We start from the raw sequence: 16311 nt of genomic DNA on the forward strand, positions 1-16311 counted from the left end.
CCTAAGAACAACAGCTGTTATATCAAATTTAAGGACAGTTCACCTTTCGCCTTATAATATCTGTTACTTCAAATGTTCGGCGGTTTCTTGGGCAGCTACGTACTACTTTTCGTACAAGGAGCATAAAAGCGCCAATGGTAAAATTTGATGATCCTTGGCATTTTGGAACACGGAATTCCTAACATTCAGTCGACAGGTTTCATTCTCTCCGGTGAGAGTTTCGTCTTTGTGGTCCAGTTAAAAGAGGAAAAAATCCCTTAATGCAGTTTTACATATTTTTATGGGTGAGCAGTTCTGCCATTTACTTTTACATAGGTATTTGTAGCGTAGTCAGTATAGTACAAATGGATGGTCTAGTGGAAAAATCCACGTTGGTCATAGTCAGGCTAAGACATTAGTATTCTTGTGTTAAACTAGGCCATCATTACTTGTTGTTGGTCAAGAAGTTGTTAGGCCAGTATTGCAGTGAAGCTTTTGGCTGTATATTTGCCAAGTCTCCATGAAGTATCTGGTTTAGCATTTTTGCAACAGAGCCCTGAAGTCTTCCCTACAGTGAGGTCTTGGGTCAGGTAGAAGCCGGAAATTAGAGTTCTCAGTCTTAATTGTAAAAGGGTAACAGGCTTATGTGACACTCCAAATTTTGTGCTGAGTACTTGGCTTTTTTGAGTTAGGTATTGACCATCTGGTAGACTAGGCCAGTGTTATAGGGGAGATTACTCAAGCCTGGATAAGTAAAGATGTAGCTTATGTCAGCACCATCCCTTGGTAGTGCGGCAGAATAGTGTGTGACCTAGCAAGAACCCCCTGGCTGGGTCAGAACAGTATGTCCTAGGATATGTGAGGTTAGGTTCAAGTTAGGTAAGTATACATCCGTTAAAATGTCTTTGAACTGCTTTTGAGTAGGCTGCTTCCATCATTAATAATACACATTCCGCTTCATCAGTTTTACCATAATTATTTGTTAAATATTTTTAATGCGTACAGAACATATGTGCAGTCCTCAGAATACCTTAAGGTGAATAGTCAGTGGCCATTCAATCTAAATTAGTTAGCCTAAGAATTACGGATTTTCCTACAGTAGCTAGACTGCATAGGTTTTGGTAATGATTTTGTAGGCTAGTATTACAGTGAAGATTTTGGTTATGGATTCTGAGTTATTCACGATGCTGACATGAAGTAGCCTACATGGTTTAGAGAGTAACACTACCTCCCTGTTAGGAGATATTGGGTGGTGGAGAGGCTCAGAAGCAATGATAACAGGGAAAAGATAAAAAATTTTAAAATTAAATTGTGAAAAATTGGAAGTTTTGAGTAATCTTAGTAGCGTAGCCCACTACTAGAACTAGCTAGAAGCTTTGGGCCCTAAACATAGAAGCGTGATTGGCTTGCATGACAACATCATGCAAAAAATACTGAATATTTAGAATGTGTTTTATACTGCATTATTCAAAATTTACAAATTGGCGACCATCTGATAATGGTAGCTTAGGGCATTGTTGTAGGCGAGATTACTTTAGGCTTGGGCAGGATACAATGTATGCATAGGGTATCCCTCTAAAGTAGTATCTCATCAATTACATTTCAGGACGTGATTTGGTGAAATATGCAATTATTCTTCTGAATAAGTTTTGGTAGATCTAAGCCGGCTGTCCGCGGTGGGCTAGGCTATGGCAGTTGACATTTTTCTATAAAACTTTACTTGCTGAACAAGAATTTAAAGTAATATTTTGTCGGTCGGCTGTAATTAAGCTGTAAATTACCTTAGAGCTGTAGCCGACAGTAAGGGGGACCGGTTGGGAATCTGGGTCCTGGGTGGGGTAAATAACTTGGGAAAAGGTTTGGGCAACTTATAGTTGTATTTCCAGTTGTATATGTCATTTGGAACACGAAAAACAAGCGTAAAAAAAGGGGGGAATAATTGGACAGCACGAGCCGTTGCAAAGGCACTTTTCATGTATCACTACTGCTGCTGATTCCAGGCCATGTCACGCATGCGCGGTCTTACGGGGGAGCTTTCGGTTCATCCAATGCCTCCTAGAGAGTAGTTGGTGGGTTTTTTGGCGAGTGGCTGTACCCAACCAATCACGTTGCAACATTACCCCAACATTACATTTCACCTGGGTGGAGAATTTGGGGGATACATAAACTCAGTTACATGTATTCCTTTTGCTCAACTGTTTTATAACTGTTTCCTGTTTGTTGTAGCTTGTGCCTGTAAACTTTTTCTAGTACTTTTCTGTTCATAAATATATTGACGTCTCCTCGCAACATGATTTTACCATAACTTACAAAATTACTTTACATTTGTCGGCAGACACCTGAAGCATGTATATGGGGTAGGAGGAGAAGGGTCTTACAGGACGTTTCGCTACCACTTTCTCTCAGTGACGTTAACAGAAACCTTTTTTTTACACATTTTGTAAGCCTTGTGGTTGGCGCGCGCAGTGCAATATTACCGCTTGCCAGAGCATATGAGCTTGCCAGATTATTTTTAAAAATGCGGATAAGGCACGCAGCACCGTTCCGCCACCCCAAAACTGAAAGCATAAATACACTTTTACCCCCCAACTTCATCCTTCCTACCCTGTTCCGGTGCAGTTCACCGGCACAGTTCACTCACTCTTCAACCCAGCATGATGGCGGACGTCACCCCCAGAACCTCCCGCTCCTCTGAGCCTGTAACCAAGGACAATTTGCCACTTATCTGTGTCAATTGCTACCTTAGTTATAAGGATTTCTCTTCACATTACTCTGGGCATTATGAGCGCCTAATACAATTCTCCCAAGACCACAGCCTTTTGAGGAAACGAGCCTTTTGCCCTCACTGTGGCAAGGAGTGTAGGCTTGACCTGCAGAAGAAGGCGTTCAGGTTACTTAGTTACGTCTTACCTGTTGATTTTTACATCTAACTGCAATGCAGTTTTCAAAACTAAAGTAGGCTAAAATATTCCTTAAAGAGCTGTACCATTGGCTGTGTACGTTCATTATATTTTCATTTTTTGAGGGTTGTAACGAGTAATTTGCTTTTTTCCCTTACTTTCAGGTGCGACAGGTCGTATGCCCCACGCCAGAAGCAGAAGAGGAGGAGGTGTAATTACTACCTCTCATTGTTTAAGGGCACCTGGTTTTCTGGGTCCCTCATGGATGTTGAGACTGCCCTCTTCTTCACTTACATTTATGTTAGTGACTTCTTTGATTATAGGGTTGTGAGGACAGAACTAGGTTTAAGTAACGTAGCTATTAATGACTAGTCCAGCTACTGCAGGGAAGTAAGTTTTTTGAGGGGTTTGTTTTTTTCAGTGGATGGTTTTGTGATCAACCTTTATTCACTTCCCTAACCGAATTTTTGGTTTCAGGTCATAGTACATTGGTCTATGCGGCAGAAGCAAATAGGTGGCCCTGGTATACCTGTTGAGATTGACGAAGCAAAGTTTGGCAAGCGCAAGTACAATGTAGGCAAGGTCATTGAAGGCCAGTGGGTTTTTGGCAGTGTCTGCAGGCAGACCAGACAGTTTTTTGTGGTGCCAGTTGACAACAGTGCCAGTTGACAACAGAAGTAGCGCGACTTTGCTTGCCGTCATCAAGGACTACATTGTACTGGGGACAACTAATGTATCTGATTGCTGGAGAGCTTATGACTGCCTGAAGGAAAAAGGCTACGGGCACTTATCCGTCAACCACTCCATGAACTTTGTGGACCCAGTAACTGGTGCTCATACAAATACTATTGAGAGGAGGTGGAGGGAACTTCATGAGACGACGCCTAGGTACGGCCGTAGGAGGTACAGCTTCGTTGGGTACTTGGCAGTAGCCTATTTTAAAATCCACTTTGGTGACCGGAAGACAAAGCTCCACGCGTTCGTAAAGGGTAAAGGCGGCGGCTGAATTGTACCCTCCACCCCTTTAAGGTAAGGTTCCTAAACTATCCTTCTTTATTATTAGGTAGTTAGGTCACCTGTGTTTTGGTGTTATTAGGTTTTAGTGCCTTTCAAGTAGGAGTGTTATTAGTTTTTGGGTAACTGTTATTTACCGCCATGTTTCTACATAACATTCCTATGTCACTTTGTCACTTTACCAACTCGTACCTTTTGTGCAGTACCCCCCCCCCCTGCTGAACATATGGCTCCCTAGTGGTTACGTAACCCAAGATGGCGGATTTTTTACCGTTTACGTTGCTTCGCCCCGATCGCAAGCAACGGTTAGTGTGCAGTTGAGGTAGCCTGTGGCAGTTGACGTATTTCAGTGTTGCTTTGCTTGCTTTACATGAGTTTAGGGTAACATTTTGCCTGTCGGCTGCAGCTAAACTGTAATTTACCCTTGAGCTGTATGCGCCAGTGCAGGGGACCCACCGTACCAGTGTGCAGTCTTCAAGTGTCAATTACACTTTAGTTACAGCCAACCAACAAAATTTTACTTCAAATTCTTGTTCAGCAGGTAAAGTTCTATAGAAAAACGTCAACTGCCATAGGCTACCTCACTGCAGACAGCGGGCTTAGAATTACCTAAGTTTTGTGTGTGTATGTGTGTTGTACACGTTTTACCTTAGTGGCTGCTGGAAACAGTTTTTTTCCCCGCCCCCTTCACGTGAAACAATTATTGAAGGGACTCCATTGGAAAAAAGTTTAGAAAGTGAATTGCTTGCACAAGAATGGCAAGAAACTGATTCATCACAGTAAAAACAGTATATTAGCTCCGTGCCTGTTTTTACCTTTTCAACTGGTTTTTTCTACACTTTTAGGGGTTCTGATACCGGCAGTGCATCTGTTTGTTGTCGGCCAAATGGAATGTTCCTTCGCCGTGTTTAGTACTGGCCCGGGGGGGTTGGGTACCCATACATTAACAAGTTATTGCACTTGCCGGACGGGATATGAACCGTTCCAAACAGACATACCCATGCTCTGTCTTGTGAAGATCAGATATGGAAACCCCTTGTTGGATGGACTTCATGGGTTAATTACACTCGAGCACCAAAAATTAAAGGTAAATTCATAATTAGCAACCAAAAAACTGTAGAAAAAGTTAAGTTAGAAGGCAGTCGCCACTGCGGAGCTACTATATAGTTCTGCCATAAAAACAAACAAGTATACATTATTTATGGGGTATAGCCCAGTCAGTAATAGTTGCCAAAAAATAAAGCTTGAAAGTATGGCAAGAGCACTTACAGGGATACCTCCAAATCAGAGTTCCCATCCTATCTGTGTGTCGAGCCCTATGTAACCTCTGACCACACCCCCTCCCTCCTTCCACATTGAGGTTTGTAAAATGTTGTGATGTATTCCAACCAACAATCACATAAGAACAATAGATTGGGCACAGCCATTTGACATGTGTTACAGATGTAGCCATCACTGCCATCGTGGAGTAGGATAGAAACTCCAAGCCAGGCTTGGAGTACTAGAAATTTTTAATGCGTGCTTATCAAATATTCTATGATCTACCCTACTTAGGAATAAGATAAAATTTTTAAACTTGACATAAGTGAAAAACATAAGTTATGAATGCTAATAGTATCATTCAGAGCATCTAATGGTAATTCTAAGCCGGCTGTCCACGTTGAGCTAGCCTATGGCAGTTGACATTTTCCTATGTTATTTTTACCTGCTGAACAAGAATTTAAAATATTTTGGAGTGGGTCACACACAACTCAAGGGTAAATTACAGTTTAGCAGCAGCCGACCGGCAAAATTTTACCTTAAACTCTTGTAAAGCACGTAAAATAACATAGAAAAATGTCAATTGCCATAGTCTAGCTCCACTGCACACTATTCGAAGCTTTCATAAATGGGAAACAAGACATTACCTTTTCCGCTTTCAACTTGGGTGGCCTCTATAGGTCACCGTGGTAGAATGGCACTGCGCGCCTTCTCTGCACTTTTTAAGGTTCCTGGCAAGTGCGTATGTTCTGGTAAGAGGTAATATTCTTGTTCAGCAAGTAAAATAACAGAAAAATGTCAAATTCGTCAATTGCCAGTCTCTCATGTCAAATTCGTCAATTGCCAGTCTCTCGCAGCTCTTGTTAAGCGCTGTAAACCAACAGCTGCTGAATGGTGAACCGAAAGCTGCCACATGCATGTTAAGGCTTAGAATCAGCAGTAGTAATGAATGAAAAGTGCCTTTGGAATGGCTCCCGCTATCCATTTATTCACCCTTCTTTTCACGCTTGTTTTTTGTGTTCCAAGTGACATATATAACAGGAAATATAATAATAAGGTACCCAAACCTTTTCCCACATTATTTACCCCACCCAAAACCCCGAATTCCCAACGGGTCCCCCTTACTGTTAGCTATTCTCAAAAGGGGTTTATCTTGCCCAAAACCCCGATTCCCAACAGGTCCCCTTTACCATCGGCTACAGTTCTAAGGTAATTTACAGATCAATTACATTTGACTGCCAAAATATTACTTTAAATTCTTGTTCAGCAGGTAAAGTTCTATAGCTATAGAAAAACGTCAACTGCCATAGCCTAGCTCACCGCAGACAGCCAGCTTAGATCTACCCATTTAATAACTGCTTCTTTATATTTTTTACAGTTAAAGTTGAAATGTTTATATGAGTTTTAAATCGTGACTTGAAAAAGTTACTGTGATGAAGTTTTTTATTTTTAGGGCAGAGATGCCACCAAATCGACAAAGTTGCCGCTGAAGACTTAAATCTTTTTAATTATTTATTTTTTTTTTTAAAGAATAGCTTGTGTAGTTTGGCTAATATTTTAATTCTCACTTGTGGTAAGTAATGCCTTCAATCATTCCCTTATTGAAGCAGTCAAAAGAAATGCAAGACATAGGCATTGCAAAGCTTTGTGCACTAGTGCAGTCTACAAGACATTAAGGCAGGGTGAGACACCTATAAGCTAGACACTCAGCTCCTGCTGTGTGACAGAGAGACTGACTGATGGCTTGGCTGGTTAGTGCAGAAAGCGCTTGCCACAAATCATCCCCAACCATCGCCATCTTGGTGTAGGTAGTGCTCACAGGCTGGCTTCACTTATCGGATCCTGTGCCCATTCTATTGTTCTTATGTGATCACTGATTCCAACTTGACTCATCTAGGGTATCAGGTCCTACATTCGGCCCAACCTTACCTTGAGGGCTCCATAGAATGAAATTAAAGATGCATCTCAACATAACTTTCCCTTATAATGGGAATGCAGTGGAGCCCCAACCTAACTTGATCTAGGGTGCCATAGCTTTACCTCTTTCCCCTTAACTCCTGTTAACCTACCTTAACAGTTATTACTTAACTAATTTGTTACTTTTGGCTTTATGGTTTTTAGGGTTTCTTAATTTGTAAGTTGAGGTACAACACCTCAAAATTAGGATAGGGGCCTCAATAATTCACACCTCATTATGGCGATTTGCAATTTGATAACACTGTATACAGTATTTGCAAACTAATCAAATGATTGGTAAAACTGCAGTCTTCTATCGTATCAACACGAATATTTGTTGCCTTTTGTTTATGTTGGTCTTTTGTTTGTTATTATGTTTATTCCCAAGGGGCTAGTACTACAAACAGCACCTATTTTACACTTAAATTGGTAATGCCAAACTATAGGTGTATGGTAGTAGTCTGCAGTTTTTCGAAGTGATTTGTTAATTTTCCTGTGATGTAAGGCAGAGGTTTTTCCATGTCCAAGAAAGTTGGTGTCTAAATGTTCATTTTTAAGCTCCCCTTAAAATATTTAAACATTGGAAGATTTGGTTACTGGTTAAAACTTTAAATAAAGTTTTATAGGATTAGATCATTTGTTTCCATTAAGAAGGTAGAATTTTTGCTAAGGCTGGACAACAGGGTCTGGTCCAAATGCCCTTGTAATGGAAGAGGATTTGGTTTTGTATAGTATGGAATGTCCCTTAAGATAAATTATTTCTGGAAATGAAGTTATTGAATATTTCTATTTATTTTGAATATGGGTGGTACCAAATGTTTGTCTAGTGTTTAACATGGCTATGTCTAAAAAACTTTGTCGAAATCTAAAATAAATTTTAGGCTTAGAAAAAACAGCCCAGACAAATTTAAAGGCTGAACATTCATCCAAACCGCCAATCTAGACAATTTGAAAGAACGTACAGCTTTTAAATTTGTCTGGGTTGCTTTTTCTATGCCTAAAATTTATAGTTGATTTCAAGGTTTCATTAGAACCACCAAAAGGAATATATAGACGTATTGAGCTGAGAATTCAGATGTTTTACTAGAACCACCAAAAGGAATATATAGACGTATTGAGCTGAGAATTCAGATGTATTTGTACATTTATATGTGTACTGTACTGTATAAGGGCTGTTCAGTGGACTGTTCTTTATTTAGGTGAGCACAAGATTAGTAATAAAGTGCTTGTTCCAAAGAGTGGCATATCTGCAGACTGCATTAACTACAGACCAATCTCTATTCTCCCTGTGCTCTCCAAAGTTGCTGAAAAACTTATTTTTAAGCCACTATATAAGTATGTGACTCTAAATGGTTGTTAGCTGATAGTCAGTATGCATACAGGAAGCAATTAGGTACCTATGATGCTCTTTTAGACTATAAGGGTTCTGAGTGCAGAGTAATTCAAGTAGATTTTAGTGCTGCTTTCGATTTAGTAAACCACAAGGCACTTGTTTATAAACTTCAGAATCTTGGAGTGGGTGGATATGTTTTAGGATTGCTTCAAGATTTCCTTACAGATAGGCAGTAGCAAGTTGTTGAGGATGGGATCTTTAGTGAACCAAGACCTAGTGTGTCTGGAGTTCCATAGGGCAGTGTTCTTGGTTCACTTTTATTTTTATTGTTTACAAGTGATATGTTAGTTGGCCTGGAAAACAAGATTGTTCAGTATGCCGATAATGCAATACTTGTGGGTGTAGTAAAGTCTCCACTTATGAGAAAAGAAGCAGCCCTCAGCCTCAGTCGGGACATGAACCTGATCAGGGAATGGTGTAGTCAGTAGGGTATGAGGCTGAACTCCAGTAAAACAAAAACCCTATTGATTAGCGGATCTCGTACAGATTTCCCACCCCATCCTCCCCTTCATGTGGATGGAACTTTGTTGAGTGAGTCTTAAGCTTCAGCTTTTCTAGGTGTAACTTTTGACTCTCATGTAACTGAGAAACATTTAATGAAAGTTTCAGCAAACGCAAATGCAGTTTAGGCATTGTTCGTAAAGTCTTATACATTTCTAACAGTGATAAATCAGTGCAGCCTGTTTTAGGTCGTTTGTGCTTCCTTTACTAGAATAACGTTCTCCGGTGTGGATGTCAGCTTCTGCCAGAGATTTATCTCTTTTAAATGGAGTAGTTGGTGGTGGTAGGTTTCTGTTTCCTAATAGTAGCAGTTACGACTGGACCATCGACGGATGGTCTCTTGTTTGTCACTTTTTCTAAAGTTATATTTCACCAAAGATCTTTCACATTCCCAATTGATCCCTGCTCCACATTATTTGCCGAGAGCAACCAGATTCGCTGAACAACAGTACTAATATGCAGTAAATGTGCCTCGCTGTCGAACTTCTCAGTTCCAGAGGTCCATTATTCCTTACACCGTTGGACTGTGGAACAGCTCCCAAAGGTTGGCATGCAGTTGGAACTTTAAAAGTTAAAGCGAAAATGCATTTTAATACATTTTTATTTATTTTTTTTGTACGTGGGATCTCTTCTCTCTTTCAAGTGAGTGACCCCTGTGGGCTTGTTCTATATGAATAGGTTTCATCTGCTGAATAATAATAATAATTGAGCAATGAAACCTCAGTGGAACTCAAAACTGATGATGGTTGAAAAGTTTGTATATAAATTCAGATCATGGTAAACAGACCAGCAGTTTCTAGGTTGCAAATGATGACGCACATTGACCCACAGAGTAAACATGGCGTATGATAGGGCCCAAGCTCCCTACCTACTGGCATGGAACCTGTGTAAATAAGGAATGGCTTCTGATGGCTCTGCAGGTAGTCCCTTGTGGCTTCTACCTGTAATCCCTCGACATGAGTGTACACTGAATCCAGGAACGAATGTAGTGAGAAGTTGCCAGCAATATCCCCGGGATACCAAAACCCACTATTTTTATCATCATTACTTTAACATGCTTGTTAGGTTATGCTTTTTGGCTTACTTTTAAGCTTCTCCCCCACCCCCTCCCCGCATTAGTGAATTAAATGTGAACATTTTCATAACCATTTTACAACTACTACCTTTCGGTCCTTGTAGCCATTGTTGGGTTACTAATGTAGGCCTGTTCAAATTCGATTTAAATCGTACTGTTGATAGTTACTGTGTAATGACTTTTTTTAAAGAAGGGCTTAAATCTCGTCTGCAAAGATTCTTGAGTGTTGGTGTCTTTCATAATTTTGATAAATGTATATCTCTGTTCTGGAATGCTTTTTTTTTTTACTTGATTTTCTTAGCAAATTCTGTAAACTGCAGTATGCAGTTGATACAATTCCACATTGCCATTAATTGCTACATAACAGTAGTTCATGGTTTAAGACCTAGTTTAGTATGGTAAGTGCAGCAAGAAATTAAAAGATTCCGTTATAAATGAATGCATAAGTCGGTTCCATTCCTATGCATCAACCCTGTCACTCACTATATTGCTAGTACTGTACTTCCTATGTTGTTTTTGGCAACACTGCATGTAATTTACCTAGAATACTGAATTTTGGTAAGAAACATCCTATTGCTTTTGTTTTAGATCAAAAATGTGTACCAGTATAACACATTTCACTACCTTCGTAACTTAAATTTCATCAACAATTTCCACTGCCCCTGTTATATGGCCTTTTAAGATGATTAATATAATATGAATCATGCAAAGAACTACCCTTCTTATTCCCCTGGTTTGTTTGAACTGGGAATATGATCACAAAATAAATGTTTTACCACTGTTCACTCGGATTTAAGACTCTCTGTCTGTTTGGATAGTACGTACGAGTACGCCAAGAAATTAAAATTTAGTCGTCACTGCTGATATGTCAAGATCAGAAGTCATTTATTGCAAAATTTTTAACAATCACTTTCCCTTGTGTTGCGTCCCTCTGAGGTTTGGTTGCTTGAATTTACCTAATGGTTGGCGTGTCTGTGCACTAATTCCTATATTAATAGTATACATTCAAGTTTCTATCTTACTGACACATCCTGGTGTCTGTTTACAATCATCCAGACATTATGGGTTTTTAGCGACTTTTGTGTTTGTAAGCATCTACAGTGTAGACTCAGATGTTAGCCAATAGTTATGAATTTTATTTTTCATATATAAATGTTTTATTCTTTTTGGCCCATTCATCCGGATCTTGCTCTGCAAACGCTTAACGTGGAGATCGTCTAGTCTGTAGTGTATTCGACTAGAAATTGTGGATCTCTCTGTTCTGGGTTGAGCTTAAAAGTAACTAAGAAGTAATGACTAGTTGGGGTTGAAAGGGAAATTTAACACCTGCAGAGAAAATTGGCAATTGGCAAGTTTCATTTCCAAGTAAATAGCGAATTCGGAAACTTATTTTAGTTACTTAAAGAAACACTTCATGTCTTTTTTTATGTCGTGTCAGGAAGATTTTGAATGTTTCACATTTTTTTTCAGGCACTGAATCCCGCATTGGCATATGTCCTTTTGCCCGCAAGAGCACTGCCAGCTTTAGAATAAGGTTACCTCAGATGTTGCCAGCCATCCATACTAGGCACTCGGAACCATGTGTTACCTGTCACCGCTGAAAGTTGGTTGAATAGGGTTGAACTCAGTTTCTGTTGTAATTGAGCACCCGGTGTAGAAAAGTAGGAAGCATGAGTGGTAATCAGGATCTTCAAAAGTAGTTTTATTGGAACATTTTATGAACCACCCTTTGGAGAAAGTAGGAAGCATGGGAGGTAAACAGAACCTTCAAAAGTAGTTTTTGTCTTTGGAATATTATTCTCACTCCATTAAATGTAGCTAGAAGTGCTGCACTGTACTGTTGAAACATTTTGCTTGCAGTAATGAGCTAGCATTTCCATCTTTATTTTACCTAACATTAATAATTATATATATTACAGGCAACAAGGAACTGTTATTTGACGTAACCAATCTACACCAGTCAAGGAAAACTTAGACTTCTGTAATCAAGATTATTGCCTTCATGAGCTAATAGTTAATGGAAGATTCTCCTTAGCTTCTGAAGGACCGCACATTGTTCACAATTTTAACTTGACAGGTAATTTATAAGTGGTAACAAGTAGTGTAACTGACGTAAACAAAAATTATTTAAATTTAGGATTAGTTTCTAAGTTTACCACTCAGTCAGAATTCAAAATAGGGACTGCTGTAAACAGCCCACATATGATGTTTATCATGAAGCTGTGGTTTTGATTAAAAAGAAAATATTCTTAATTTACTCTTTAGGGTTTTCGTTAAAAAAATTTTTGGTTCACTCTTTGAAGTCAAATGGCCAGCAGGCTCATAAGGTAGGAGTCCAGATCGAGAATTATAGAAACACCAGGCTTCTGTACAGTAATTTTTACGGTTTCTAGTGTAGTTTTATGATTCTATTTCTAAGAAAAATGGTTCAGCATACAAAGTAAAATACTTTGAAATTTGGTAACAAGCTTGCACTGCAATTTAGGTTTGACCTTAACTGTGTAGAGTTAAGCATTTCTTACTGCAAGACTAGGTGATGAGACTATTAATAGACACAGGCTGATCCAAATTAAATTACATTGTCAAGGCCTGGGCTGTTGTTTTAAAGAAGATCGAAAACTGGAGGCAGGCTAGTGCGAATGTCTCATTTGTGCAGTCGTAGCAACTGTATTGGAAACTCGGATAAAAATGTGTTATTGTTCATAACATTATGCTTGAATACCTTGCTCAGGAACCAGAAGTCAAGTTGGCTGTAAGCCACCCCCATTCTGTAGAAAGATTTTTTTCCATATGATGTGTGTTTACGCTTCCTATAAACGTAATTGAAATAAAATGACGAAATAAGGAAAATCACAAATTGAATTTAGGTTATTTTTTTCCCTTATTTTAGGTTTGGGTCTGGAAATGGAAGGAGCACAAGTCTAGTCGCAAACCAACAATTAACGTACAGGTTCTCAAAGAGGACCTCGAAGATTTGCAGTTCGTCATCTGTGGTTATTTGTGGAAGCCCTCATTTGGTTAATCTAGCGCGCACTCCGTCTTTTTGTAAGTTACTGTGTAGCCTACAGTCTTTTCTGTCTTGCTTTGTTATGTAAGTAGCGTGGCTCTAGTTTAATGTTAGTAAGTGCTCGTTTTCAGATAACAGATAGTCTGGAGAGAGTTTTTTAATGTGCAGAATTTGTTAGCTTGCAATACCAAAAGTTCTGATTTTTCACCTGATGCTCTCTCTATATATAGTGCCCTTAAACTGTTTCATAATGTTAGTAAGCATTGTGGCATTCAAAAATTTAATGGCTGTTTCGTAATGTCAGCAAGCGTTGTGGCATTCAATGTTTTTTCGTAAGTGAAGCAAGCATTGTGACTATTTAGCAGAACCACAAGGGAAAACAAAGTACTTTGGTTTTTAACATTGTCGACAGTTTTATTCTGAAGGTACTATAGAGACATTGTTTCATTGTAAGATTGATACAGTGATTTGTACAGAGTAATGCATTTTTGCATGCTTTTTCTCGAATGCAATTACACAGCTGTAAAAACTTTAAGAGTTAAAGTTAATTTAGATACCTCAATATTTATTGCTAATAGACATTTTTTAAAGATTTATTCGGTAAACTAGAAATAAAAATTTGTCACTGTCCTTTCCATGAAACACAAAAAATTATCAGTCCCTTTCCATGAAACAGAGTCAGATCTTTAATTGTATCTGTAGTGTGACTCAAGAGTTTATAATTTACTTTTTAATTCCAGAATGATGATTGAGATGACGTCACCGAAACAAGATCTGGAAACTGTCATGGCAGAAGTCGCTGTGGTACGAGACATGTAGCGAGACGAAAGGCCAGAAAGGGTTGGTACCCCTGATAGGCCTAGCGATGCCCAACACTCAAGACGACATAATGCCCATCTCTTGAAAAACTATTAGAGGGAGCTGTCTTCTCCCACACGGGGGAAGGCCCCGTCTCCCTCCGGGAAGAACGAGGCCAGCAACATTACGAATATGACCTGTCGAATCTCCTTCCTCTGAAATCAGCAGCGAGAGGAGACTTTCGCGTGAGGCAGAGGCTGAACAAGGAGGACTTGTCGTTTCACAGGATTCTGAAGGCAGGTACCTGGCTTTGCCATATATCAAAGGAACGAAAGGCGTTGTCATCTTTGAATGCTTAGGATATATACTTTGTGGCTCTTAGAAATGAAGTGGCTATAGAATCTAGGATAAAGAAATACCAGCCAGGTACGTATGCAGCTTACATTTAAACCTTTTTGAATATGTTTACTGTAGTAACATTCTCTATACGAAGCGAGTTTAGAGCTTCAGCAAACTTTACTGAAAATCTGTTTTGAAAATTTGCAAGGAAAATACGCGATGGAATAAAAATTTGTGTAGTTATCTTTAAATTTATTTTGCTTACAAATTAACCAGTGTGGTCAAAAGTTTATATATAAAATTTACAACTCGCAGCGGAAAGTGGAAATTCAGTTGTAAATTTTGTGGAATTCTTTTGGAAGTTTGTATTTTAAATAAAAAACTTTTTTTTTCTCCATTCATTTTTTATCCGATTTCAGGTGTCTCGATATTTTTCCAGTAGAGCTGTACTTTTTCCTCCAGCGAGACAAATGGTTGTGATGTTTTTGCTTATATTGTATATCCTCTCTACATCTAAAGAATTTAGTTAGTGGTCGGCTAGTTTTGGAAAGTTTTACTGTGACTAAAAATTTAACTCGCTTCAAAATGAATCTAATTGCAAACTTGAAGCAACCCCATGTAATGAAAATCTAGATGATAGGTGAGGGACTTTCAAAGAACTATATTTTACTTTTTAGAAAACTGATTGAAAACGGTCATGAACGCCAGCTTCGACCGTTAATCATAGTGGGTTGAACACTAGAGTGCTGCATTCATGCACTTCAGAAACTTGCTGTAAGGACTGCTTATATCTTGACTATCACTAACCTTTTCACTATGATGGAGTTCAACTGCAAATAAACACTTTTAGGAAGTGCGATGGTTAAATTTTTAGTTTGGGTAAGGACAGGAAATTAGTGCAAAGAATTAGTGCAAAGTCTCGCTGTATTAAGAAAAATCAAACTCCTAATGGAACATTGACTGAAGGATGACGAATTTACCTGCAGGTATAATGAAGGTAAGTGTAGCGTCATGGAGAACCAATTGAAACTTGTTGAAAATTTACATGAAGTTCCTTCAGTGAGTAAAACTGGAGATTTATCGACAGAGAACGAAATCGATTATCCAGTTAAGCAGTAATCTCGACGGCTTTCCCCTCAAGCATGTACGATGATTTTTAAACGAAAAATTTTTTTCCTCATGCCTGAATCTCGCCACATGCAAAAGGCAGGTTCCAAATCTTGCCGTCTTAACATTCTCGTACCTGAAGCAAGAAAATTCAACTTTTAAGTTTTAGCAAATAGGCACAGTTCAGAGTAATTATTTCCATCAAAATACCCAATATCTTTCTGTAGCTTTATCTTAATTATGTCATGTTTCCGAAAATATGACTTCAATTATGTACAAAACGGACAGTGGATACCTGGTGAAAAACGTTTATTGGCAAAAAACCATAGTATCTGAACATGCTTTTGTTACACCAGTACAGAAAATTACAATGTTTACTGGCAAGAGAAACGTGATATTTGGAAATGCTTTTGCCACACCAATAAGAAATTTACACCAAGCATTTAAAAAAAAAAAAAAAAAAAAAAAACTATTTTTGAAGCACTTGCTCATGGACGTCTGAAAATTTTTAATCGGGCATTAGGGTATATTAGTAATCAGTACCAATGTTTCCGTTTTAGTTAAAAATTCCTAATGGTTCTTTTACTTGAGTACATTTCTGGGCTAATGATATAATTTCAATATCAACTAAACTCTTGAGACAATACCAAGCTGTCAGTTTTAAAAACATCGATCAAGATTGTAATTTAAATTAAACTGTTGTCTTGAATTACACAGTACTAAAACATCACTAAATTTACAAATTCCTTGGTTGACTAAGATGGAGTTCACATAAACCAAGTATCCGATGGTTAATTTTTACATTAATATTAAATATTCCGGTTTATGGAGGATCCGTGCAAATTTTGTACAGAACTATGAAATCCTTAAATCGCATATGCTTTTATGGAACAAACTATTTTGGTTCATCGAACAATCGCCCCACAGATGTTCTCAAGACATTCCATGCACAAAATATCAAACCCACAAGAGTGCAGCCTCA

The 16311-nt window shown here is 38.6% G+C and overlaps 2 long non-coding RNA genes across 3 annotated transcripts in view; one reads left to right on the plus strand and one right to left on the minus strand.

Annotated features, from left to right (window-relative positions):
• LOC136847107 (uncharacterized) lies at positions 1–13956 on the plus strand. Of its 2 annotated transcripts, none has more exons than XR_010855620.1 (5): positions 1–284; positions 11549–11832; positions 11998–12155; positions 12969–13123; positions 13826–13956. It is a non-coding gene; the product is annotated as an uncharacterized lncRNA (long non-coding RNA). The 2 variants fall into 2 exon arrangements; XR_010855621.1 differs by having other exon boundaries at positions 4–284; positions 11549–11681.
• The window catches only part of LOC136847106 (uncharacterized), a 15110-nt gene continuing 12624 nt past the window's right edge, over positions 13826–16311 (minus strand). The window contains exon 6 of the long non-coding RNA XR_010855619.1: positions 13826–15465. This is a non-coding gene — a long non-coding RNA (uncharacterized lncRNA). The remainder of the gene's footprint in view (positions 15466–16311) is intronic.

The sequence above is a fragment of the Macrobrachium rosenbergii genome, chromosome 16 (genome assembly GCF_040412425.1).
Source record: "Macrobrachium rosenbergii isolate ZJJX-2024 chromosome 16, ASM4041242v1, whole genome shotgun sequence".
Classification (NCBI taxonomy): Eukaryota; Metazoa; Arthropoda; class Malacostraca; order Decapoda; family Palaemonidae; genus Macrobrachium; species Macrobrachium rosenbergii.